The sequence below is a fragment of the Schistocerca serialis genome, chromosome 6 (genome assembly GCF_023864345.2).
Source record: "Schistocerca serialis cubense isolate TAMUIC-IGC-003099 chromosome 6, iqSchSeri2.2, whole genome shotgun sequence".
In the NCBI taxonomy this organism is placed as follows: Eukaryota; Metazoa; Arthropoda; class Insecta; order Orthoptera; family Acrididae; genus Schistocerca; species Schistocerca serialis.
This window is the reverse complement of record NC_064643.1, coordinates 631,922,741-631,948,714: the sequence shown is the minus strand read 5'-3', so window position 1 is coordinate 631,948,714 and position 25,974 is coordinate 631,922,741.

The following is a 25,974-nucleotide window of genomic DNA, read 5'->3' as shown; positions in this document are numbered from 1 at the left end:
ATGGAGTGGAGCAGAAAAGATTTTGCTGTGATGGGTGCGTGTTCCTGCCATGCTGTTCAAACAAGAGCGTTGAGGTCTAGGAGAGATATGGTACTTCTTTTCTTGCTAAGAGCCAGCTAACATCGAAAGTTGTTTTTTCCCGTCAAACAGTTCTGACCATTTCGCTGTTGGTACAATTTTAATTAAAAAATGTTTAGCTTTTGCCTTGTTACTTACGCACAGTGTAAGTTTCTCGTTTCTTTAGGCATTGCAAAACTTAAGTACCTTTTTCGCTTTAAGATATTTCGTCTCTGTTGTGGGAGATCGTTAGTAGGAATAATAGGAGGTTTTCGTGCAACCTTTGCAGTGTGCCACGAAAACAAGGGAAAAAACATAATCTGCTACTAAACTATGAGTGCAGCGTAACTTTCGATATTGACAGACGACGCAGCACTCCCCTGTCTCTGCGCACGCGCAGTCTGCATCATACGCAAGATTTTAGGAGTCCACACTCGGCACAGTCAGTTGATCATTGACCTCTCTGTGCCACTCGCGACGCGGTTGGCGGCTGATTTACACGCAAGCACGTGACGCGCACCCGCAACGAGCAGTCGATTCGACCAGAGGGTCGCTCGTGTAAAAAGATCATTAGACTTTCAAATACGCAGCCATCGCTATGTCTCATACCGTAGCTCAACGGTCTACGTTATGTTTTTTTAATACTAATGACAGTGCGCTGCGTCCATACTAATCTCAAAGCCCCGTGGCGTGTTGTGAACAGCGGTACATATGTGGGGCGGTGGCTTCTGCACACCATAGCGAAGACGTACGAGGTGTGGCTAGAAAAAAACCGGACTAGTACTGGTGAAACAATAAAACGAATGCAATAAGGCTGAAAGTCGCGTGGCCTGTCACGTGACTCTCGCTCCGCCTACTGCTCGAGTTTCATCTGCCTCCTGCACTCAGTCTGCCCGTGGCGTCTTTTTTAAGTAGTTAACGTTTTGTCTCTGCGTCGGAAAATATTGAGTGTACAGAAAGAACAGCGTGTTAACATCAAATTTTGTTTCAAACTAGGAAAATCTGCAAGTGAAACGTTTGTAATGTTACAACAAGTGTACGGCGATGATTGTTTATGGCGAACACAAGTGTTTGAGTGGTTTAAACGATTTAAAGATGGCCGCGAAGACACCAGTGATGACACTCGCACTGGCAGACCATTGTCAGCAAAAACTGATGCAAACATTGAAAAAATCGGTAAATTTGTTCGACAAGATCGCCGTTTAACAATCAGAGCAGTGTCTGAGTTAACAGGAGTTGACAAGGAAAGTGTTAGGCAGATTCTTCATGAAAATTTCAACGTGAACAAAGTGTGTTCAAAAATGGTTCCAAAGTGTCTCACAATTGAACAGAAGGAACGCCGAAGAATGATTCGTTCTGACATCCTGGAAAACATTGAAAGTGATCCCACCTTCTTACAAAATGTTATTACTTGCGATGAATCGTGGTTTTTTACTTACGATCCCGAAACTAAACGCCAATCGATGCATTGGAAAACTCCTGGTTCTCCACGACAAAAAAAAGGCACGAATGTCAAATTCGAAATTCAAGGCAATGATGATTGTTTTTTTTTGACATCAAAGGGATTGTGCACATTGATTGGGTACCAGAGGGACAAACAGTGAATCAGCATTACTACGTTAGCGTCCTGGCTACCCTACGTGAGCGAGTACGGAGAAAACGGAACGATTTGTGGAGAAAAAAGTCATGGATCCTCCACCAAGACAATGCCCCAGCTCACAGTGCGTTGTCAGTGAAGACGTTTTTGGCAAAACACAACATTCCCATCTTAGATCATCCACCCTACTCACCTGATTTGGCCCCCTGTGACTTTTTTCTTCTCCCTAAAGTCAAGTCAGCTTTGAAAGGAACTAGATTTGAGACTGTTGAAGCAGTAAAAGAAAAAGCGACGGAAGTAATGTATGGACTTACCGAAAATGATCTGCAGCATTGCTATGAACACTGGAAAATTCGTATGGAGTGGTGTAGAGACCGAGGAGGAGAGTACATTGAAGGAGATAACATGAAATTGTAAATAATTGTAAATAAATGTTTTTTGCAGCATCAGTCCGGTTTTTTTCTAGCCGCACCTCGTAGTTCGGACTGGCACTGCACCTTGCCACCAGCAACTGTCCAGCTGTGAATTACAGAGTTGTATGTGCTGCTGTGTTGTGGCTGTCTGCCAGCTGTTGTAAAGAGGCCTTATTATGGGTTTCCAGTCGACCAGCTGGTCGAATTGTGCAGTATCCAGAGTTGTGGGGCATTCGAATGTGGCAGTGGCTCAGTGCTGGACTGCATACGAACGTGAAGCTGGGCATACCGGTTGCCAAGGTTCTAATCGATCACTCCTGACCACCACAGGGTAGGATCATCGTATTGTGCAACCAAGGACATCGTAACCACTTCTCATCTGTCTCTGTCATCCGGGAACAGGTAAGGTATTCTCCGCAAGCATTCTGTGTCATCCCGCATCATTGGTTGGAGACTAGGGACTTAATGGCCCAGGCGTAGACTGCCGTTAAACACGACAACGCGAACGGCTATGTTTGTAGCTGTGCCGCGGCCGGGCAGTGTGGACTGCTGATGAACGGTGTTGCATTGCATTCAACAATGAATTACGCGTCTACACTACTCTGGATAACGATCGTCGACGAGTATAGCGGTGACCTGGCGAAAGGTCACATCCGTCCAATGTTTTGCAGAGGTGCGGTTGTCTCACTCCTGGAATCATGGTGTAGGAAGCCATCAGGTAAGAATCAAGACGCAGAGGAATTAAAGACATTACCTGCCAGGGGGCATTCATTTACACACATGGAGTAAGTGCTATATTACGAAAATACTTAAAAAACAGTATTTATAAACAAGAGACATTTAAAATTTGAATAATAAGTGGACACTAGCCGCTCAGGCGAACATAAATTTTTCTCCGTATTATAATAATATCTCTGTGTAAGTTTCGAGAGCAAAGAAATATAAAAAAATAATCTAAAGAGACGACAAGACAAGCTCTTTTGTTAATTTTTTTAGTCGTCTTCACTTCTTCTTCTCTTGTCTTGGTTGCGTGTAGACGGACATCTTGCGTGTGCTGGCAAATGTAAGCATATTTGTACTAATTAAGCAGATAATATATTGATTTAATATCATTGTTCACTTTTAATTTGTAAGAGGTGATCCCGATTTCATATCCGCTTTCCTTTGAATTAACCTGCAATCGAGTAATTAACAGTTCAAAATAGCAGCAGCCGATGCAGCCAACGACGCCATTACGTGGCGATATTAACTTATAAAAAATTAGCGGAAGCGAAAAACTCGCCCGCTATTAACATAATATTCATTTTTCTCCACAGCCGCCCGACTTTTCAGAAAATACGTAGTTTTAAGATTCTTATTTTCAGTACCTCAGCCGAGAGCCAGAGCCAGAACCCCGACTACGAGGCAATAGTTAACGGAGGTAAGAAAAAATACTCTCGCGCGTGTGTGGGCCGTAATTGTAATTAATAACTAAACATTTTTTGCTTTAAAGTGAACTGACTAGCCGAGGAAATTAATATGAAAAGTTTATTCCATCGTTCAACTTATATGCTCATGTTTTAAGATTCAGCGAGTCTAACATTCATTAACGTAACAGACAATTTAAGATTAATATTGTTAAAAAGGAGAACTTCACAAAAGCATTTACTCGTAAATCAAAATTGAATGAAATATCATTTTTATTAAGGCCCACCACGTAAGTCGGCAACAATCAACATAATAATAATAATATATTAAATTACGATGGCCGACGGACGCGAGACTCTGCTGCTTACTAGGCAGATGCGCTGACCACAGAGTCATCCAGACACAGCGGTCATCCCAACGCCACGGCCCCCCTAGCGCGCCTCCCGCCACATGAAACTTCTCAGATTATCATGAATGTAGTGCCCCTTGCCCATTACCCACATCACTTGCGGCATTTCGCCGATTCCCGTGAGTTCGAACTTGGTATGCATATGCACTGAAGTGATCTTTGGCCGTCCACGCCTTAAGTATATACGGGATGAGTCACCTAACATTACCGCTCGATATATTTCGTAAACCACATCAAATGCTGACGAATCGATTCCACAGACCGAACGTGAGGAGAGGGGCTAGTGTAACTGGTTAATACAAACCATAAGAAAATGCACGGAAGTATGTTTTTTAACACAAACCTACGTTTTTTTAAAAGGAACCCCGTTAGTTTTGTTAGCTCATCTGAACATATAAACAAATACGTAATCAGTGCCGTTTGTTGCACTGTAAAATGTTAATTACATCCGGAGATATTGTAACCCAAAGTTGACGCTTGAGTACCACTCCTCCGCTGTTCGATCGTGTGTATCGGAGAGCACCGAATTACGTAGGGATCCAAAATTTTTTCGTTTACAGCTGTACTTTACAACATTGCACCAGCTTTGTCTTGCATGCCTAACGACGAAGTTTTCCATCTAGACATAGTGTTGTTGGGAGGCGTTAGGTAAAACAGAAGCATTAGGACTGAGGCGCTGGTGGAAGGCAATCACTAACGCCACTACTGTCGTGTTATAGCTGTTTATCATAGGTTGTAAGGTGGCTATAATTTCGCACCTTACAAGCACTCATCTACATACTTTGCCATGATTTACAACCGGAATTAGCTATCATTTGATACGTTGTACATCGTATAAATGAATATTTAAAGAAGACTGACATTGACACGTACACCTTGTAAATAGTTGTTAACGATTGTTGCATGAAAGGTGACAGAGTGTCTTTATTATAAAAACGGCGTAATGAATAACTGCCTGTACTGGCAGAGGCTGGAACGCCATTGGAAATGAAACGGTAGGCGTAACTCAGGCCCTCGATGGATAAACTCGCACGGGTGTGTTGGTCTTGTTTGACACAGGAAGTAGCCAAGACTGACGGTTGGGGCACCTGAGCACTGAAGCACAATACAACGGCGACCGGCAGGTAATGTAGCGGGGCCGGAAGAAAACCGGATAATACTTCGGAAACTCTGAAAATCTTGGACGCACCAGAGAGGAACGAGGAAGCGTTACCTCGGAAATCACGCAAGCTGGGTTATTTCCGACGATTTTTACTCTGAGAAGTGTACCATTGTTGGTATTCCTAATTAACGGGGATAGGTATTACCTCGCAAATTTTCCGCGCTGGACGACAAAAGACTAAAATATGGTTGGTCGGCGTTCGGAAGAATCTGTAGAGTGGGAGAACATTCCATGGTTGCGAGAATATGATGCGCCTTCTGCAGTTACGAGGGAGGGGGGGGGGGGGGGACTAAGCTTTGCTGGGAAGCCAGCGGTGGAGAGAAATGTCTTCCGTTTTGAGCGCACGTGTTGACGGTCGCTCAGTATCAGCTTTTGGCGGTACAGACGGGCCTGCTGTCTTTGCTATCAGGAGATTTTATAGTTAGAACGGTTAGGTGCTGTGTCGTTGTGAACTTGTACAGATCTAGACTTCGCCTCAGGGTAGGGAGTCATCGTTGAGTACGCAGCATTCAGTGATTGAGAGCACTTTGTCTGCCTATACTCACGTAGAGACGTTATCTAAACGCCGTCCTTGTGGCTTGGAGTTCGTATTTCTCATCTGTAGAACATAAAGACGAGAGGACAGTATTAGATTATATTAGTCAGAGGACCGTCTTCCGCCGCCCTAGTGTTTGAATGAGGGTTTTTTTTTAACGTATTTTGTGGCTGGAGTTCTTCCATCGTTGCAGACGTGTAGGAGAACCATCACTCCGACGCACCGGACGCAGTACATACGGTTATATTGCTAATTGCTTCGGCTTCTTAGGGCTATAAAGCTAAACGGCTGTCATCACGTAAATTTTATTTCCAATGACCTTATACACCACTGTAGATCATCTTTGAAAAGTAGTGTCTTCTAGTGTTTGGTACGTGTGGATGTCAGTCACCTCTTGTTATTTGTATTAGATCGCGTAGCCATAAAAAGGGGCAAATTTGGCCAATTGGTCAATGGTATTAGTTAGGAAATCCATTCGTATCTCTTTATGTCCATTGGATATTTATATATAAACATTTGTAATATATAAAGAGGTTTTAATCCACAATAATTGTATAAGCAGAAACAGCATTTATCATTTGTACACTCCTGGGGCCCGCATCTCGTGGTCGTGCGGTAGCGTTCTCGCTTCCCACGCCCGGGTTCCCGGGTTCGATTCCCGGCGGGGTCAGGGATTTTCTCTGCCTCGTGATGGCTGGGTGTTGTGTGCTGTCCTTAGGTTAGTTAGGTTTAAGTAGTTCTAAGTTCTAGGGGACTGATGACCATAGATGTTAAGTCCCATAGTGCTCAGAGCCATTTGAACCATTTTTGAACACTCCTGGAAATTGAAATAAGAACACCGTGAATTCATTGTCCCAGGAAGGGGAAACTTTATTGACACATTCCTGGGGTCAGATACATCACATGATCACACTGACAGAACCACAGGCACATAGACACAGGCAACAGAGCATGCACAATGTCGGCACTAGTACAGTGTATATCCACCTTTCGCAGCAATGCAGGCTGCTATTCTCCCATGGAGACGATCGTAGAGATGCTGATGTAGTCCTGTGGAACGGCTTGCCATGCCATTTCCACCTGGCGCCTCAGTTGGACCAGCGTTCGTGCTGGACGTGCAGACCGCGTGAGACGACGCTTCATCCAGTCCCAAACATGCTCAATGGGGGACAGGTCCGGAGATCTTGCTGGCCAGGGTAGTTGACTTACACCTTCTAGAGCACGTTGGGTGGCACGGGATACATGCGGACGTGCATTGTCCTGTTGGAACAGCAAGTTCCCTTGCCGGTGTAGGAATGGTAGAACGATGGGTTCGATGACGGTTTTGATGTACCGTGCACTATTCAGTGTCCCCTCGACGATCACCAGTGGTGTACGGCCAGTGTAGGAGATCGCTCCCCACACCATGATGCCGGGTGTTGGCCCTGTGTGCCTCGGTCGTATGCAGTCCTGATTGTGGCGCTCACCTGCACGGCGCCAAACACGCATACGACCATCATTGGCACCAAGGCAGAAGCGACTCTCATCGCTGAAGACGACACGTCTCCATTCGTCCCTCCATTCACGTCTGTCGCGACACCACTGGAGGCGGGCTGCACGATGTTGGGGCGTGAGCGGAAGACGGCCTAACGGTGTGCGGGACCGTAGCCCAGCTTCATGGAGACGGTTGCGAATGGTCCTCGCCGATACCCCAGGAGCAACAGTGTCCCTAATTTGCTGGGAAGTGGCGGTGCGGTCCCCTACGGCACTGCGTAGGATCCTACGGTCTTGGCGTGCATCCGTGCGTCGCTGCGGTCCGGTCCCAGGTCGACGGGCACGTGCACCTTCTGCCGACCACTGGCGACAACATCGATGTACTGTGGAGACCTCACGCCCCACGTGTTGAGCAATTCGGCGGTACGTCCACCCGGCCTCCCGCATGCCCACTATACGCCCTCGCTCAAAGTCCGTCAACTGCACATACGGTTCACGTCCACGCTGTCGCGGCATGCTACCAGTGTTAAAGACTGCGATGGAGCTCCGTATGCCACGGCAAACTGGCTGACACTGACGGCGGCGGTGCACAAATGCTGCGCAGCTAGCGCCATTCGACGGCCAACACCGCGGTTCCTGGTGTGTCCGCTGTGCCGTGCGTGTGATCATTGCTTGTACAGCCCTCTCGCAGTGTCCGGAGCAAGTATGGTGGGTCTGACACACCGGTGTCAATGTGTTCTTTTTTCCATTTCCAGGAGTGTAGTTACTAGTTCCCTTAATCATTCATTTATGTTTATGTTGTAATTTATATGTTAAAGAGCAAGAAGGAGGAGATAATTTCATCATTAAGAGATCCTAAGATCTGCCTCAGGGGGGGTAGGCAGACAGGGCCAAATCTTCGTTTTCGCTTTCAGTATTTTCCGTTGCACACATTCGTTTTTACACCTGCCTGGAGTAGTATCTTGGACAGTAACTTCCCCCTCCCCCTCCCCTCCTTTCACTTTTACAACAACTTCAGAGTTATGGAGTTATGAATGCCGCCACTCGAACCACTGACCGTTAAATATCGTCGGACTGTCGCCAGTAACCTCAGCAAATCTGAAACGTATAGACTGATCTGATGCAGTTTTTGATTTTTTTTTCTTCGGTTAACTTCTTCAGAACCCATCGAAACCCCAAGTACTCTGTGGGTGTCTTACTTGAGCATATGTATATATTCAACGTGTGCGTCCTACGTGCCGTCACGCACGTTTTGCCTGGTGTGTCGGCAGATATTGACAATTTCGTTTTTGCTATGTGCAGGATTCTGTTTAGTTGCTGCTGGAGCACTGATTATTCTTTTTTACTGTCCCCGTAAACACATGTTGATGAAACGAATATCGCACTAAACTAATTTGAGACCTCTCTATAGAATGAGCACATAAAATTCCATTTCGGAAATCATTTTGTTCGTAACGGGAAACAAACTGACGCTTTCTTCGACACTGTGAGCCGCAGGAGAGATACGATGAGAGTATTTGTCTGACGTTACTCCAGGTACGCATCACAAGAAACGAATTTGCAAATATCATCGGAAACAACACAAAAAATGTGCCTCAAAATTCATAGAAAGGACACCTTGTGTATAACTTTTGGGTTCTACTAAATAATGTTGTTGTTGTTGTGGTCTTCAGTCCAGAGACTGATTTGATGCAGCTCTCCAAGCTACTCTATCCTGTGCAAGCTGCTTCATCTCCTAGTACCTACTGCAACCTACATCCTTCTGAATCTGCTCAGTGTATTCATCTCTTGGCCTACCTCTACGATTTTTACCATCCACGCTGCCCTCCAATGCAAAATTGGTGATCCCTTGATGCCTCAGAACATGTCCTACCAACCGATCCCTTCTTCTAGTCAAGTTGTGCCACAAACTCCTCTTCTCCCCAATCCTATTCAATACTTCCTCATTAGTTACGTGATCTACCCATCTAATCTTCAGCATTCTTCTGTAGCACCACATTTAGAAAGCTTCTGTTCTCTTCTTGTCCAAACTAGTTATCGTCCATGTTTCACTTCCAAACATGGCTACACTCCATACAAGTACTTTCAGAAACGACTTCCTGACACTTAAATCTATACTTGATGTTAACAAATTTCTCTTCTTCAGAAACGCTTTCCTTGCCATTGCCAGTCTACATTTTATATCCTCTCTACTTTTACCACCATCAGTTATTTCGCTCCCCAAATAGAAAAACTCCTTTACTACTTTAAGTGTCTCATTTCCTAATCTAATTCCCTCAGCATCACCCGACTTAATTCGACTACATTCCATTATCATCGTTTTGCTTTTGTTGATGTTCATCTTATATCATCCTTTCAAGACACTATCAATTCCGTTCAACTGCTCTTCCAAGTCCTTTGCTGTCTCTGACAGAATTACAACGTCATCGGCGAACCTCAAAGTTTTTATTTCTTCTCCATGGATTTTAATACCTACTCCGAATTTTTCTTTTGATCCTTTCACTGCTTGTTCAATATAGAGATTGAATAAGATCGGGGAGAGGCTACAACCCTGTCTTACTCCCTTCCCAACCACTGCTTCCCTTTCATGTCCCTCGACTCTTATAACTGCCATCTGGTTTCTGTACAAATTGTGAATAGCTTTTCGCTTCCTGTATTTTACCCCTGCCACCTACAGAATTTGAAAGAGAGTATTCCAGTCAACATTGTCAAAAGCTTTCTCTAAATCTACAAATGCTAGAAACGTAGGTTTGCCTTTCCTTAATCTAGCTTCTAAGATAAGTCGTAGGGTCAATATTGACTCACGTGTTCCGATATTTCTACGGAATCCAAACTTATCTTCGCCGAGGTTGGCTTCTACTAGTTTTTCCATTCTTCTGTAAAGAATTGGCGTTAGTATTTTGCAGCTATGATTTATTAAAGTGATAGTTCGGTAATTTTCATATCTGATAACACCTGCTTTCTTTGGGATTGGAATTATTATATTATCATATGATGTGCAAAATAGGACATTTTGAGAGTTTTGTTTTATGTTACTTTTGTGTTCATGTTATTTTCATTCTGTCAGAATGAGATCTTTTTCGCTCGTCACACCAAATTATTCCGGTCTACTTGGGCTTTTCTGCCAGACCAACAGTCGAGGTGTGAATTTGCTGCCTGAATATTCTCCTGCCCTCTACACTGTCCAGTCACATTAATGTGACCAGCTGCCAAAAGCCTAAGTAACCAAGTTTTTGCAGCGTGGACCGCTACGAAACAAGGAGGAGGAAAGTCAGTGAAGTTCTGGAAGGTAATGACACGGACGTAGAACATTGCAGGCTGAGCTGCCGTGGCCGGCTGAACTAGGTTTCTCAGCTGAGGAGCCAAGACGCGAACAGGCTGATCGACGTGGTCCCGCAGGTTCCAAACACGTACACTGCGAACTGTGTGACACTTTGCATTGTCCTGCTGGTAAATGTCGTCGTGCCGAGGAAGAAAAAACTGCAAGTCCGGGAGGACATAGTCTCCAACGATAGATGTACATTTGAGTTCTTCAGTCTGGAACCGCGTGACCGCTACGGTCGCAGGTTCGAATCCTGACTCGGGCATGGATGCGTGTGATGTCCTTAGGTTTAAGTAGTTCTAAGTTCTAGGGGACTGATGACCTCAGCAGTTAAGTCCCATAGTGCTCAGAGCCATTTTATACTTGAGTTCATTAATTGTGACTTCCAGAATGACGGGATAACCCTGGGGAATGCCCCGAAAACATTTCCTAGACCGTAACATTCCCTCCTCCGGCCTCGACCCTTCCGACGATTGCTGCACGGCGCATGCTTTCAGCCGTTTCACGCCGATGGCGCATTCATCTTAAACGGCCACCCGTCACCACCTAGTGGACGTTTAGTTGCAGTACAGCGAGTAAAATTCAGCCTTCGTCACCGATGCATGACTTCGTGAACCGGCACCCACTGCGGAGTCCCAAACACAGCGACGTTTGCTTTGCGGTCGTTGGGCAGACACTGTTGGTAGTCCCCTGGTTCATCAACGCGGTGAGTTGCTCAATAGATGCAGGTCTATCCGCCTGGTCACATCTCCGCAGCCGCCGTTCATCCTTGTCCTCTGTGGCCAGTGGTGCACCGAAGTTGCCTCGTCGCCGGTTTTGGACAGCGCCATTTTGCCATGCACGGTGTGCTTTAACTACAGTCTATTATCTTAGCCGTTTCGGAAATGCTTCCACACTTTGCCCGAAAGCCAATGGTCATGCTCTTTTGGACGTCGAGAGAATGACTCAGTTTCTGCATTGGGATAACGACTGCACTGTTCTCTGAGTCCTCCCGACACGCTTAATGTGCCCTCCATTGCCAGTGCTGTCGCCTCCCGTTTGTGAGCGGTAATTACAAAAATGGTTCAAATGGCTCTGAGCACTATGGGACTCAACTTCTGAGTCATCATTGCCCTAGAGCTTAGAAGTACTTAAACCTAACGAACCTAAGAACATCATACACATCCATGCCCGAGGCAGAATTCGAATCTGTGACCGTAGCGGTCGCGCGGTTCCAGACTGTAGCGCCTAGAACCGCTCGGCCACCATGGCCGGTCGGTAACTGCATATTGACGTTTAAGATAGGCCGTTGTTACATGAATACTACTGGACCATGTATATCAAACTGCGTTACTGCTGCTTCGAAGTCTTCTTTTATTGCACCAATATCTTGGCTTCAGAATGAGATTTTCATTCTGCAGTGGAATGTGCGCTGATATGAAACTTCCTGGCAGATTGAAGCTGTGTTCCGGACCGAGACTCGAACTCGGGACCTTTGCCTTTCGCGGGAAAGTGCTCTACCATCGGAGCTACCCAAGCATGACTCACGCCCCGTCCTCACAGCTTTACTTCTGCCAGTATCTCGTCTTCTGCCTTCCAAACTTAACAGAAGCTCTCCTGTGAACTTTACCCGCGAAAGTCTCGGTCCGGCACACAGTTTTAATCTGCCAGGAAGTTCCAAATACGTTGGCTATTCAGCAGCGAAAACTGACGCAGATGATTGTGTACGATAATAGACTGTTCCAGTAAAAATTGGTCCGCAAATGAACCGTTGACGATATACCTGCGAATATGTGGTTACTGGCCGCAACTGACTTCAGTCCTAGTCAGCACATTTTCACATTTCGATTCACTTCACTGTACTTCCGACATACATGAGCCACTCCAAATGGTTCAAATGGCTCTGAGCACTATGGGACTTAACATCTGTGGTCATCAGTCCCCTAGAACTGAGAACTACTTAAACCTAACTAACCTAAGGACATCACACTCATCCATGCCCGAGGCAGGATTCGAACCTGCGACCGGAGCGGTCACGCGGTTCCAGACTGAAGCGCCTTTAACCGCACGGCCACATCGGCCGGCTGAGCCACTCCAGGGGACTCAGGGTTAATGTCATGTGACACCGGCTGTAGCCGTAATAATGGTGTCAATTTGGCGAAGGACGTTTCTTAAAGTATGCCCTAGTCAGAAGAAGTTACTTATTGGCGATTAGATCCTGTACAGCTATCAAAATGCAGTGATTTGGGCATTTAAGTTTCATCTACTGTGCCAAAGAGCACCACACATTGTCTATTGAATGAAGACTGGGTGCTATGGGGTGTCCGAATGTTCGTCAAACCAGAAACGTGCGTGGTTGCTGTCAGCTTGGAAAGCAGCAGTGTTAATAATATACTCATATCAACATGCGGTAGAATGTTCACATATATGTCACTGTACACGTTCACGAAACCTGAAAGAAAGAGTCCAAGTCACGGTACAAAAAATATCTTAAAACATGACAGAACCACAAACGACCTGAACCACACCCTCCACAAGCTGCGGGTTGAGCGCCGTCTTCAGCCGTCGGTGCTCTCGATGCCTTTCGTCACTTAAAAACGCAAAATCGCGAATCACTGGATAACACTACAAACCTCCTGTCAGCTTACAGTAATTTTCGGGTTTGCAGCCGGATCCCATCCACATTCTGCTACGATATTTCGGCCCAGAGACGTCCGCCCATCCTCACGTGAGTAGGCGAAGTACTGAAGAGACCTGGTGCAGTCGTGGTATTTATAGCGAATTCCGCACATGCGAATCGTACTGGTGGTTTACGGTGCATGTGTTAGGAGGTGTCATGCGTGAGACACCCAAGGTGTGTGTGCTGCTCTCAGTAGTGAAGTAACAATAGACTAATCTCTGAGTATCGACTGAGCATGTCGATCCGTTGTGACCGCATCATTTTAATAATAGGATTCCAATTTTTATCAAGCTGAAATCCGTTGTCGCGATTCATTAAATTATCAGCAAGACGTATTTCCATGGATTCCTAAATTACAGAGTCGCAAAAGCTGGAAACCGATGCTAAAATTTTCGTATTATTGTATTCCATTGAGTTTCCAATGGAAATGTAATGTTCTGCCACCGCTGGTTTTAAAGGTTGCTGCAGACGGGTGTGTCTTTCATGTTCTACACAGCGTTCCTGGACCGTTCGTGTCGTCTGACCTAAATATGCACAGCCACACTCACAGGGAATTTTATAAACACCCACCTTCCTCAATCGTAAATCGTCTTTAACGGGTCCAGCTAAGGCCTTGCTCTTAGACGGAAATGACATTAATATTATTCTTCCTGAGCAATCTGCCTATTTTAGAAGACACGTTCTCGGCGTATGGAAGGAACGCAGTTGATTTATAGTCGTCATCGACCAGAGGATGGCCGATTGTCTCTGAGCCGAAATACCGTCGCAGAATGTTGATGGGTTCCGGCTGCAAACCCGAAAATTACTGGAAGAAGAAATGGGCCGGGAAAATTTCAGAAGGCCCCTGTCAGCTGCTGTCCACTTACGAGACGTTTGACACACTGGTGACATGCTGCTTTACACTGACGTAACACACGTCGTGAGGTACCTCCTAATATACTCTCGGACCTCCTTTTGCGCCGTGTAGTGCACCAACACGACGTAACACGGACTCGACAGGTCGTTGGAAGTCCCCTGTATAATTTTCGAGCCATGCTGCCTCTATAGCCGTGCACAAGCGTTTCCGGTGCAGGACTTCGTGCACGAACTGACCACTCGATTATGCCTCATAAATGTTCGATGGGATTCATGTCAGGAAATATGGGTAGCCAAATCATTCGCTCCAATTGTGAAAATGTTCTTGAAACCAGTCGCGAACGATTGTGGACCTTTGAAATGGGGCATTGTCACCCATAAAAATGTCACCGTTGTTTGGGAACACGAAGTCCACGAATGGCTGCAAATGATCTTCAAGTAGCTGAACATAACGAGGACCCAATCCATTCCGTGCAAACACAGCCCACTCCATTATGGAGTTACTGTGATCTTGCACAGTTCCTTGTTGAGAACTTCGGTCCATCGCTTCGTGGGTCTGCCTCACACTCGCTCCTACCGTCAGCTCTTACCAACTGAAAGCTGGACACCAGAACAGGCCACGTTTTTCGAGTTGTCTGTGGTCCAATCGATACGTCCAAGAGCCCAGAAGAGCCGATGTGTCCGATGTTGTGCTGTTAGCAAAGGCACTCGCGTCGGTCGTCTTCTGCCTTAGCCCATTAACGCCAACTTTCTCCAGACTATCGTACCATATACGTTCGTCGTACGCTCCTCATTGATTTCTGTGGTCATTTTACGCAGTACTGCAATGACAGCAAACGCAGCTGCCCTCGGTCGTTAAGCGAAGTCCGTAGGCCACTGCGTTGTTGTTGGTGACAGGTATGTCTGAAATTTGGCATTATAGGCACACTCTTGACATTGTCCGTCTCGGAAGATTCAATTCCCTAACGATTTCCGAGATGAAAAGTCCCTTGCGTTAACTCCAAATACGATTCCTCGTTCAAATCCTGTCGATTCCCTTCGTGCGGCCGTAATCAAGTGGGAAACCTATTCACATGAATCAACCGAATACGAATGACAGCTCCGCCAATGCTCTGCCCGTTTATACCGTGTGTAAGGGATACTACAGCCATCTGCGTATGTGCGTATCGCTGTCCGCTGACTTTCGTCACCTCAGTGTATGTGCCGCTGTCACTAATGGCCTTCCGTGATGTACTCGACTTCAGGCGTCCACTGCTTGTAGGGCCTTTCGCAATGTCCGCTCGGAAACTTGTTCAGATAGAAGAGCATTCACGAACTCCTGTAGGGTTTGAAAACGTTTGTCAATGACAAGGCGTGAAACTCGTCACATGTCCCAGTCCTTTAGGATCTTTTCGCCACCAGTGTTCTTACAGCGTGTTACATGGCTGAGAGTGATACACCAATCCTTGTAGTCAGACAGGACTGCTCGTACTGATATATTAACGAACAGAGCAAGTTACTTCACGATGTGGTCGTGGGCTCGTCCGATCAGAGTAATTCCTTTCCGCTGATCTGTCGCGTCTCTACGTCAATCCGTGTCACTGCACTGGTTCCAGAAAACGGACTAACACATGCGTGTAACTTCACTTTCATGACTCATGTCAGCGATGGAGGGTCACATGACTGCCTGGTACCAGTTCTACGCCGTCTACAGCGCTCCAAGGTGAGCAGTGTTTTCCTCTAATGGGATAGCTAATCTTCTAAGTTGCCTTGAAACTTTCCCTTTGAATCTAAAAAATGACTGTGCTGGTAAGACCTCTACGTTACTTGATTTCCAAACTCTATAGTCAAACTGAACTTACTGAGACTGTTTTCTTTTTACTTATTCTTATCATTTATAAACTGACACACAATATTTTAGCGCACATCCATCTGACTGTCAATAATCCCTACAAAAGAATAGCCCTGACTAACCATAACCTGTACCCTTCATGAATCACTTACCTTACCAAAATCTTCGTTTACTGCAATACAGAGAGCGCCAATACTGCCAGCTAAATAAAAGATTCTAATTACGGAAGGCACTAACTACTGATAGGCAAATAGTTAGCAAATGAAAGATTTTGATAGGGAACAATCAATGTATTTACCTTAATAGTGTTCAAGAACCATAATATATATTTAAATTCGTGACATCCAGTTTCACAAATTTCCTTGTTCTGACGGACACACGTCCGGATCGTCCGCTCATATTAACATCTCAGAATTCTGGCATCTCTCTCCCCACATCCACCACTGCTGGTGGCTCACCTCCAACTGCCGAACCCTATGGCCTGTTCACCTCCAACTGCCCAACAACGAGTACAACCAGCCACAGACTGCACACAGCACAGTCAGCGATTTTAATACAGAGCGCTACGTGGCGTTACCAACATAAAAACCTAAACAGCCTACTTACAGCCTATTTATGTGTTTGCATGTTGGCAGCGCGATAGACTGCATTAATAACTCTGGCAGCGCTGTGCGCCCTGTGTAAGAGACTGTGTGACTGGTCGGACTGGCAGTTGGAGGTGAACATCCAGCAGTGACGGAAGTTGGAGGTGAATAACCAGCAGTGATGGAGGTTGGATGTTAATAGTTAGCAGTGAAGAAGGGTAGAGGTTTGAAGTGTTAGCGCGAGCGGACGGTCTGGGCGTGTGTCCGACATGGAAATGTAAGATTGTTGGTGATTACACATTTTTTTTGGAACCGGATGTCACGGACGATTACATAAGTTTTTGATCTGGATGTCACATTATTAAAGTAAAATTTGCTAAATACGTTGTTTGCTCTGCAACAAAATCTTCCCTTTTCTGACAACATGCCTATTAGTAGTTACAGCATACAGTAGTTAGGATCTTTTATTTAGCTGGCTGTATTGGTGCTTGCAGTATCGCTGTAGTTCGTGTGATGAAGGTTCTTTGGATTCTTTGTGAGGTAAGTGTCTTACCAAATGAATAGGTTATTGTTAGGATTTCTTCTAATTCAGGGCCATTCTTTTGTGTTAATTATTTGAGCAGTCAGATTGAGTTTGAGTTGTATTTGTCAGGAATAATTCTGTAGGCCAGATATGAAATGATAAAATATAGCAAAGTGACACTTGCATATTATCTCACTCAGCAGTTTAAGCAGTTTCACTTGCATTCATTTTCACTTAGCAGTTTCAGCATTAAATTAAGAAGTTTCACCTTCCCAGCTATTTCAGTCCAAGTAAGTAAAATCATATAAGGACGTTTCAATCTTATATTCGTTGAGCTTACAACTATTTTATGAGTCATCTTCAAAATTATGTGCACTTCCATTTGGCACACATTTTCTGTTGCACTGGAATATTGTTCGCAAAAGCAGAACATGTACGGTATTGAAATAACAGGATTTTAGAACGTATAAAAATAAGACTAGCGGAAATAGTTTCATTTTTGTTTCACTTCCAGGAAAGGTCACGAAGGTCTTTCTTCCGCTCAGCCTTCTGACTGCTTTGACATGGACCGTCACGAACTCATTCTTCTGACTGGTATGACGCGACCCGTCTCGAATCCTCCTCCTGTGCTAACCTCTTCATCTCACAGTAGATGTTGCACCCAATGTCGTCCATTATTGTATGTGTCTTCCTCTACAGTTTTCACCTTCCACACCTCCTTCTAGCACCACGGAAGTCGTTCTCTGATGTCTTAACACATGTTCTATCATCCTGTCCTTCTTCTTCTTCTCAGTGTTCCCATGTGTTCCTTTCTTCGAGAATTCTGCTGAGGAGCTCCTCATCCCTTACCTAATCAGTCTACCTAATTTTGAAGAGTTTTCTGTAGCACCGCATCTCAAACGCTTCCATTCTTTTCTGTTACAGTTTTCGCGCTCTTCATGGTTCATGCTGTGCTCAAAGTGTACATTTTCGGAAATTCCTTCCTCAGTTAGGGCCTATGTTTGATAATAATAGACCTTCTTGGCTAGGACTGACCTCTCTGCCAGTACTAGCCACAAAGATATTAGAGGAAAAAGGTGCTGGGAAATACGTCCTACTGCCCGACAACAAGTGTAGAAAGATATTGTTACATTTACGGACAGCTCCAGTATGTCCGCGAAGATATTACTGGATTGATTACAAGGAATACTGAGGCATGTCAGTTATCACACGCCACTCACGAACGGTAAAGGCTTGGGAAGAACTGAACACTCTTACGTAGAATGAAGAAAAAATTTTTTTCCATACAAGAATTTGCAGAGTGTAGCTGCAGACTTAATTATAAACGGGTCCATTTGTATTTAACAATTGGTCTCTTATATTTTGTTTAGTAAAGGAAACGTAGTAAGTAAATCTTACGAATTTGCAGAAGAGTACCCAAATTTGTTCAAATGGTTCAAATGGCTCTGAGCACTACGGGACTTAACATCTATGACCATCAGTCCCCTAGAAATTAGAACCATTTAAGCCCAACTAACCTAAGGGCAGCACACAACACTCAGTCATCACGAGTCAGAGAAACCCAAATTTGTATCTTGGTTCACACAGATAAATTTCTTTCATCCCACAAACAACGAAGACTGAATATCGAAGGATCCTTAAGAACAGAAAACAGTGCGTCGAATGTACGACACCGTACCACAAGGGCATATCTGGATCTGGGAAATGCAGAGGAACAACCGGCAACAGAGAGTACGATGTATAATTAGAGAAATGTGCTCCTGAAGGCGTAGGCATCACGTCTCGTAGAAATGAGTGAAGGGAAGACAGCCCACAGGGGAGACAGCTTCCAGCTTCTCGCCATGAAGTCACCACATCACGAAGAAATCAGCTCAGAATGATTGACAACTAACGATGAATGATAGTGAAGCCCGTTAACATGCCATCGATACAGAGGAAGACACGAAAACGCTAGTCTTCGAGCCAGCGTCACTGCTGACCAGTGTTTCTTCGCTGATCGCTTTTGCAGAGAGGCTATGTTGTTACGTTAACATTTTGATCTACGTGGTAGACATAAAAGACTACACTGTAGACGCATGTTGTAGAGATACAGACCTGGTGCCGCACCCGATACATGGTAAAGTACGGTAAACTGTAGGTTGTATAATAAAATTTATAATTTTACCATAGCAACAGTTATTTAATGAGAAACTCCAAAGTGTTTGTTTGTGCTTATTTTGTTGCATGTACTTAACGAAGTTTCGGCGAGTCCAGAAGGGTGTTCTTCGTGCGACAGTGGATTGTCATTTAGCCTGATTCGACGTTCACCTGATCGACAGCCGTCCTGCAGCAAGAAGCCTGAAGCTATGTCACATTCCTGCGGCGATTATGGTTGTACAATGAAAATAAAGAGCATTATAAAATGTTTTTAATGCCATTAATGTTGTAAAACAGTCTTATTCCTGGCCACGTCCAAGTCAGCTTCTGTATTATTACATTACTTAATTGCGTGGGCTCAGACAATAGCCAACCCTCTCCGCACCATCAGTTTGGTCCGAGGTTCCTTTTTCAAACCGTTATACAAACCTCGCACCATTGTTGTGTACCAAGAAGACGGGCAAAGGAACACCTAGAATGAAACCTGGAGTTCTCTTCAGCGACCAGTGCAGGATTTATCTGGCGCCTAATGTTTGTGCAAAAATGCAAGAAGGTGGCCAGATATAAATGTTTGTAGTAGGCTTGCTATCTCATGAGTTCAGAAGGTAGGTGGGCCAACTCAATGTTTATGGCAAGTATCGTGTCTGGATGTCGGATGCCTTTCATCGCTATCGATGGTTGGGAAGAATTGGGACAGAATGCTACAACCTATTGTCCGGCCCTACAGTCAACATTCCAGTGAAGGATTCGTCTTTCAAGACGATGATAAACTAGCATATGGCATCCACCAAGACGATGATAAACTAGCACATGGCGCCCACCTCGTTAACGTCTTACCCCGAGTGACAGAAATCATCCAGATAGGTAGGCCTCCGGTGTCTTCTGACATAACTTCTATGTGCATGCTCGGCACCAGTTGAACGCTGCAGTATGTTGTTGCAGAAACTTATCTCACTTACTTAATAACCTCTGGAGGACTGCCACTGAATAGTAGTGTAGGTTTTAACAGTAACATATCGACCGTCTTGTGGACAGCACACCAAGAAAGATCCAAGCATATTGCAATGAACAGAAGTGGGTCGACACGGTACTGGACGTTACCCAACAGCCGATTTTGATTTCACAGATGTCCAAAGATGTGCACTTTCGAGACGGTTACCATTTTTTTTTTTTTTTTTTTTTTTTTTTTTTTTTTTTTTTTTTTTTTTTTTTTTTTTTTTGCATAATGCTCTCCTGAAATCAAAGCTCAGAGGCGCGTTTGTAAATATTCAGGTCATGCATGCTCACTCTTTTTTGAGCAGCTTACTTCTACTATATGATATGCAACGTTTTCAGACCAACCGTTTGCCGCAAACACTAAGCCACAACAACACTCATTTGCAAAAACGAAAGTGACTGGTAAGAAGTTCACGCCCGCGGACGGGAAGGCGCTTATGAAGTGTATTAAGCTGACACAGTAACTTCGTCTGTCGTTAAGGCACACTCTCTCTCGACGTAGTGTATGGACGTATTTTCATATCACCTCCACCCATCGGCGCTCACGACCTCCCTTATACACCCAGATGGCTACTGGCAGACACCTTGACTTCGCGAGCTACAAACGTTGTCGAAATTCTTTGAGCGTTTGACCGTCCAGCTATCATGCCTCATGGGGTGAATAGTCCCCTTTTGATTGAAATGCGCCAATTTTCAATGCAGTGCTTTCCTCTAGCTACTAACACTCCTCTCCAAATTGTTTCTTTCGAGAAAGGAACCGTCAAAATTTTGTTATTGGTGCTAGGTTAATACACTCCTGGAAATGGAAAAAAGAACACATTGACACCGGTGTGTCAGACCCACCATACTTGCTCCGGACACTGCGAGAGGGCTGTACAAGCAATGATCACACGCACGGCACAGCGGACACACCAGGAACCGCGGTGTTGGCCGTCGAATGGCGCTAGCTGCGCAGCATTTGTGCACCGCCGCCGTCAGTGTCAGCCAGTTTGCCGTGGCATACGGAGCTCCATCGCAGTCTTTAACACTGGTAGCATGCCGCGACAGCGTGGACGTGAACCGTATGTGCAGTTGACGGACTTTGAGCGAGGGCGTATAGTGGGCATGCGGGAGGCCGGGTGGACGTACCGCCGAATTGCTCAACACGTGGGGCGTGAGGTCTCCACAGTACATCGATGTTGTCGCCAGTGGTCGGCGGAAGGTGCACGTGCCCGTCGACCTGGGACCGGACCGCAGCGACGCACGGATGCACGGCAAGACCGTAGGATCCTACGCAGTGCCGTAGGGGACCGCACCGCCACTTCCCAGCAAATTAGGGACGCTGTTGCTCCTGGGGTATCGGCGAGGACCAGTCGCAACCGTCTCCATGAAGCTGGGCTACGGTCCCGCACACCGTTAGGCCGTCTTCCGCTCACGCCCCAACATCGTGCAGCCCGCCTCCAGTGGTGTCGCGACAGGCGTGAATGGAGGGACGAATGGAGACGTGTCGTCTTCAGCGATGAGAGTCGCTGCTGCCTTGGTGCCAATGATGGTCGTATGCGTGTTTGGCGCCGTGCAGGTGAGCGCCACAATCAGGACTGCATACGACCGAGGCACACAGGGCCAACACCCGGCATCATGGTGTGGGGAGCGATCTCCTACACTGGCCGTACACCACTGGTGATCGTCGAGGGGACACTGAATAGTGCACGGTACATCCAAACCGTCATCGAACCCATCGTTCTACCATTCCTAGACCGGCAAGGGAACTTGCTGTTCCAACAGGACAATGCACGTCCGCATGTATCCCGTGCCACCCAACGTGCTCTAGAAGGTGTAAATCAACTACCCTGGCCAGCAAGATCTCCGGATCTGTCCCTCATTGAGCATGTTTTGGACTGGATGAAGCGTCGTCTCACGCGGTCTGCACGTCCAGCACGAACGCTGGTCCAACTGAGGCGCCAGGTGGAAATGGCATGGCAAGCCTTTCCACAGGACTACATCCAGCATCTCTACGATCGTCTCCATGGGAGAATAGCAGCCTGCATTGCTGCGAAAGGTGGATATACACTGTACTAGTGCCGACATTGTGCATGCTCTGTTGCCTGTGTCTATGTGCCTGTGGTTCTGTCAGTGTGATCATGTGATGTATCTGACCCCAGGAATGTGTCAATAAAGTTTCCCCTTCCTGGGAAAATGAATTCACGGTGTTCTTATTTCAATTTCCAGGAGTGTACATACAATAACTGGCAGCGCAAAGATGTCGCGTTTTATTTTCGCAAAAGGAGGAGAACTTGACTGTGCCCTAACCTGAGACCTAAGCTACAATTAAATGTACGTTAATCTTATAATTTTACTCCGATGAACCAACACCTTAAGAGCCTAAATAAAAATCCGAGGAAATTTTAATCTTATCAATGTGAAATCATAGTTGGGGCCGTAAATTTGGCATCTGACTGCAATTAAATGTTGCGCCGCTATGGGTGCAACTAACAAAATAAACGAGTGAGAAAAGTATTTCCAAGGAGTAAATATTTGTCTTAGCTTAACGCAGCTATTTAAGAACAGTACACTATGGAAAAATAATGGAAATAAGTGACAACATTTTCACATAAATTGACTCTGTAAAATAAAGCAACGATCACTGAAGTAAAACACAATAAATGCTTTCACTAACATTGCGAGGTGCCGGTGCTAGCAGTGTATTTAACATTACATTCTTCTAGAATCTACATATGTAAATAATGCTCTAAGCCCCCCCTATTCTAACTCCGACTTTTGCTCTTGCACATGGATTAAAAAAATTACGTGAACTGACTCTAATCAAACCTGCCAGTGGAGTAGAAAAGATTTTGGCACCTGCAATAATTTAATTTGATAAATAAGTTAAATAAACGAAGGTTTCATTAACGTAGTGAGAAATGATAGGGTTGCTCTACCGATTAACAGAATGAAAGTTCTGTCCAAAATAACAATATGATTTATTAAGACTAAACACAAAATAATAAACAAAAACACATGAAACATTTACAATACATTAAATTGGCTCAAATTGGATACTCAAACAAACGCTGTGAAGGTGAAGTTGTCCCTAAACTAGATTGTGGGGTTTATGACGAAGTGGTATGTGGAGCCACTTCCTTGCCACTCAAATCTTAAGAGAGACACAAAGCTAACCCAACATTAATTGCTGCTACATTAGTGAGAACTCAGGCGATGAACACCCAAGACAGAACAAAGCTAGAGAAAGACGAACAGGCGCGCTCTGCTTAGCTCTGATTATCACCTAGGAAAATCCCTATCTGCCGGTGCAGCGGACATACATTACCAAACTGTCTTCTTAACTGCAAGAACACGATCTGGCGTACCGGAGGCGATGGCTGGTTGCTTCGACGTCCCGTCGTGGTGATGATAATGTCGCGAGTATAGCCCGAAACTAATTATCCTGGTCTGGCTGTTCCAGACTAAAGACTTCCTAGTAATACAAATGCGCCTCAGAGGGAGACGAAGATGGCTCGCCACACAATCACTGACGGTACAGTGATTGATTTTAACAAGCGAAGTCACACAGTAACTCCGATACAGTCAACTTTAGCCAAAACTGCTCAAGACAGACAACATAGGCCGCTTGTACGCAGAACGCTCAATTGCCAACTGTACTTGGAAAGTTACGTTGAAGTCGAAACTTCAGCAACTTCGTCAAACAGTTACAATTAAATAAAAGTATATTAAACAGCCAACGGAAGGCCGGCTGTCCAGAGCGGCGAGGGCTCAGTCTTGTAACCTACTCCGACCGAAAGGCGAGAGCCGACTACCCCTAGAGCACCCGTACAGGCCGAACACCGAACATTCCCGCCCCCACGACAGTGGCCGTGGTTAAACGTTCCAATCAGCAACTCGAAAACCGGCGGAAAATTCCACTCTATTGCCGGAGCACTACCATTCCACCAATGGAGATTCTTGGCGCCAATTTCTGCGCTGATTTTGCTACGTCACGGAGCTATGCCCTGAGCAAGCCAATCGTAGTTACTATTTTGCAGAAAGCGCGGGAATTTTCCCGCCACAACTGCCTGGGTACACAAGTCATTCCCACGCCTCGCTGGTAGCCCGCCAGAAAGTTTTTTCGCTAAGTTTCTTTGAAGTAACGGAACCTCTAGCCCAGCCGCTATTCAGGCCCCTCCGGGTGTGTCTTTTGACAATGTCAGCGTCTGGAAAGCATTCACTCGACTCCCTCACACCCGTCGGCATACCCTTTCAGGATCAGCAGAGCCCGCCTGTCACTGGACCACCTGGGTGACTAGAGACGCTGCGTGGGAAGTCCGCGAGTGAAGGAATAGCAACTTTTCACCGCATGCAATTAGAGAGGAAAATCGTAAGATAGAAATATGAGAGGGGGCTCATGCTACCTCTCATAGCCCCTACACCATTTTAGATTGTAATTGGTGAGCGGTTGGCTCGTTTAGGAGCAAGGTAGTGAGTCAATCGCCCAAGAACAATCTTACAAACTGACTCCACATGCCGCACTCTATAAAGAAAATCACTCCAACTGAAAATGAAGCTCATAGAGGGAGGATTATTTATGATGTAGCCAACTTCACCTTCTTAATATGGAACACTAACACTCACATCACACATCCATACTCAGGGAGCCCCTTCCAAACACCGATTCACACAGACATTCACCCTCTAAATATGGCCCGGGAATGTGAGCCAAATATGGAGCAGTTTATTCTTTACAATCAGAGTTGGAGTACTCTGCAATTAAATGCCCAAGATGTTACAACAATTGGAATCATTAAACTAACCTGAACTCACTCACACACGATACTTTTTAAGTTAACAATCTCTTGGTGAGCTTTCAGAATTTAATTATAACCTCCGATTCATTCTGTCTCCCTGCAGCAAGAATTACCTTTACAAAATGTTCCCTGAACTGATGGTCCATTCACAATGACAGTGGTTGTATCTGCTTCAGTTTATGGGGAGTTCAGGCACACTGTTTGCATACACACAACAATAAATACAAAATACAAACAAAAAAATTGGTGTGGAGAACAATACAGGAATTTGTAATTTGTGCGCCCTTCTCTATCACTTACATAAGAATTACAGTGTAGAACACAAACACATACAAGGTATAACATACATTACAAAAACAACACTAGAGAAAGAAATTTAAGAAAAAAGAACAAGGTTCATGGGATGTCAAGTTGTGCTTCCACATTGCACATTGTTCACGACTGTGCTGAGAATGAGGCACTAAGTCACATTGTTAGAAATATTCGAAGCACTTCACAAATTCCACAGTACTGACATCTCATAGGGCTAAACATCGGGTGTTGTTGCTACGTTGTTGCAACAGCAGTAGGGTGCGCTGGAGCATCTGCAGTACTCTGTTGAGATTGCAGCAGGACCCACGCATATGATCACGGCAGTACGGTAGGAAGACACAGTGATAGGCTCTCCTCACGTCGATTAATTGTCTCTGAGGTCTACTTGTTGGGATACATCACTAGTCTAGGTCTCTTCTCTCGCTGGACAGTACTTTACGTTTCCCAATATTGCAGTTCGACGAGGGATGATGGCACGTGGAGTGACTCCACAAGTGTGTGAGGTCATCCATACAGGATCGAACTAGGAGCGACGATTGCTACAACTGCTAGTGAGTTGTGAAAACCCAAGCAGGTGAGTATATAGCGTCCCTTTCTGTCCTGAGGCACATGAGGCGCAGGTTCTGACACGATATGTGATATTCTTCGTGTACTCACGACAACGTGGTCTGCCGCAGGGAATCCCTCCAAACGGCTGCCGCGTCCGGAGAGCTAGCAGGCTGTCGCATGTGGGTCGCGTGTCAGTGTCAACGGCCAGCCTCACTTTCGCTTGTGGCCCGGCGAGGATCCCGCCTAATCCCTCAGGTATACGGCCCGGTGACTGACAGCTTGTAGGACCGGATGCTCTCGCGTCCTTCACGTCAGGTGGCGCGCTGACGCTCCACTTCTTGCAGGTAGCTGATGACGTCTTGTTTTTGCTCCGCCT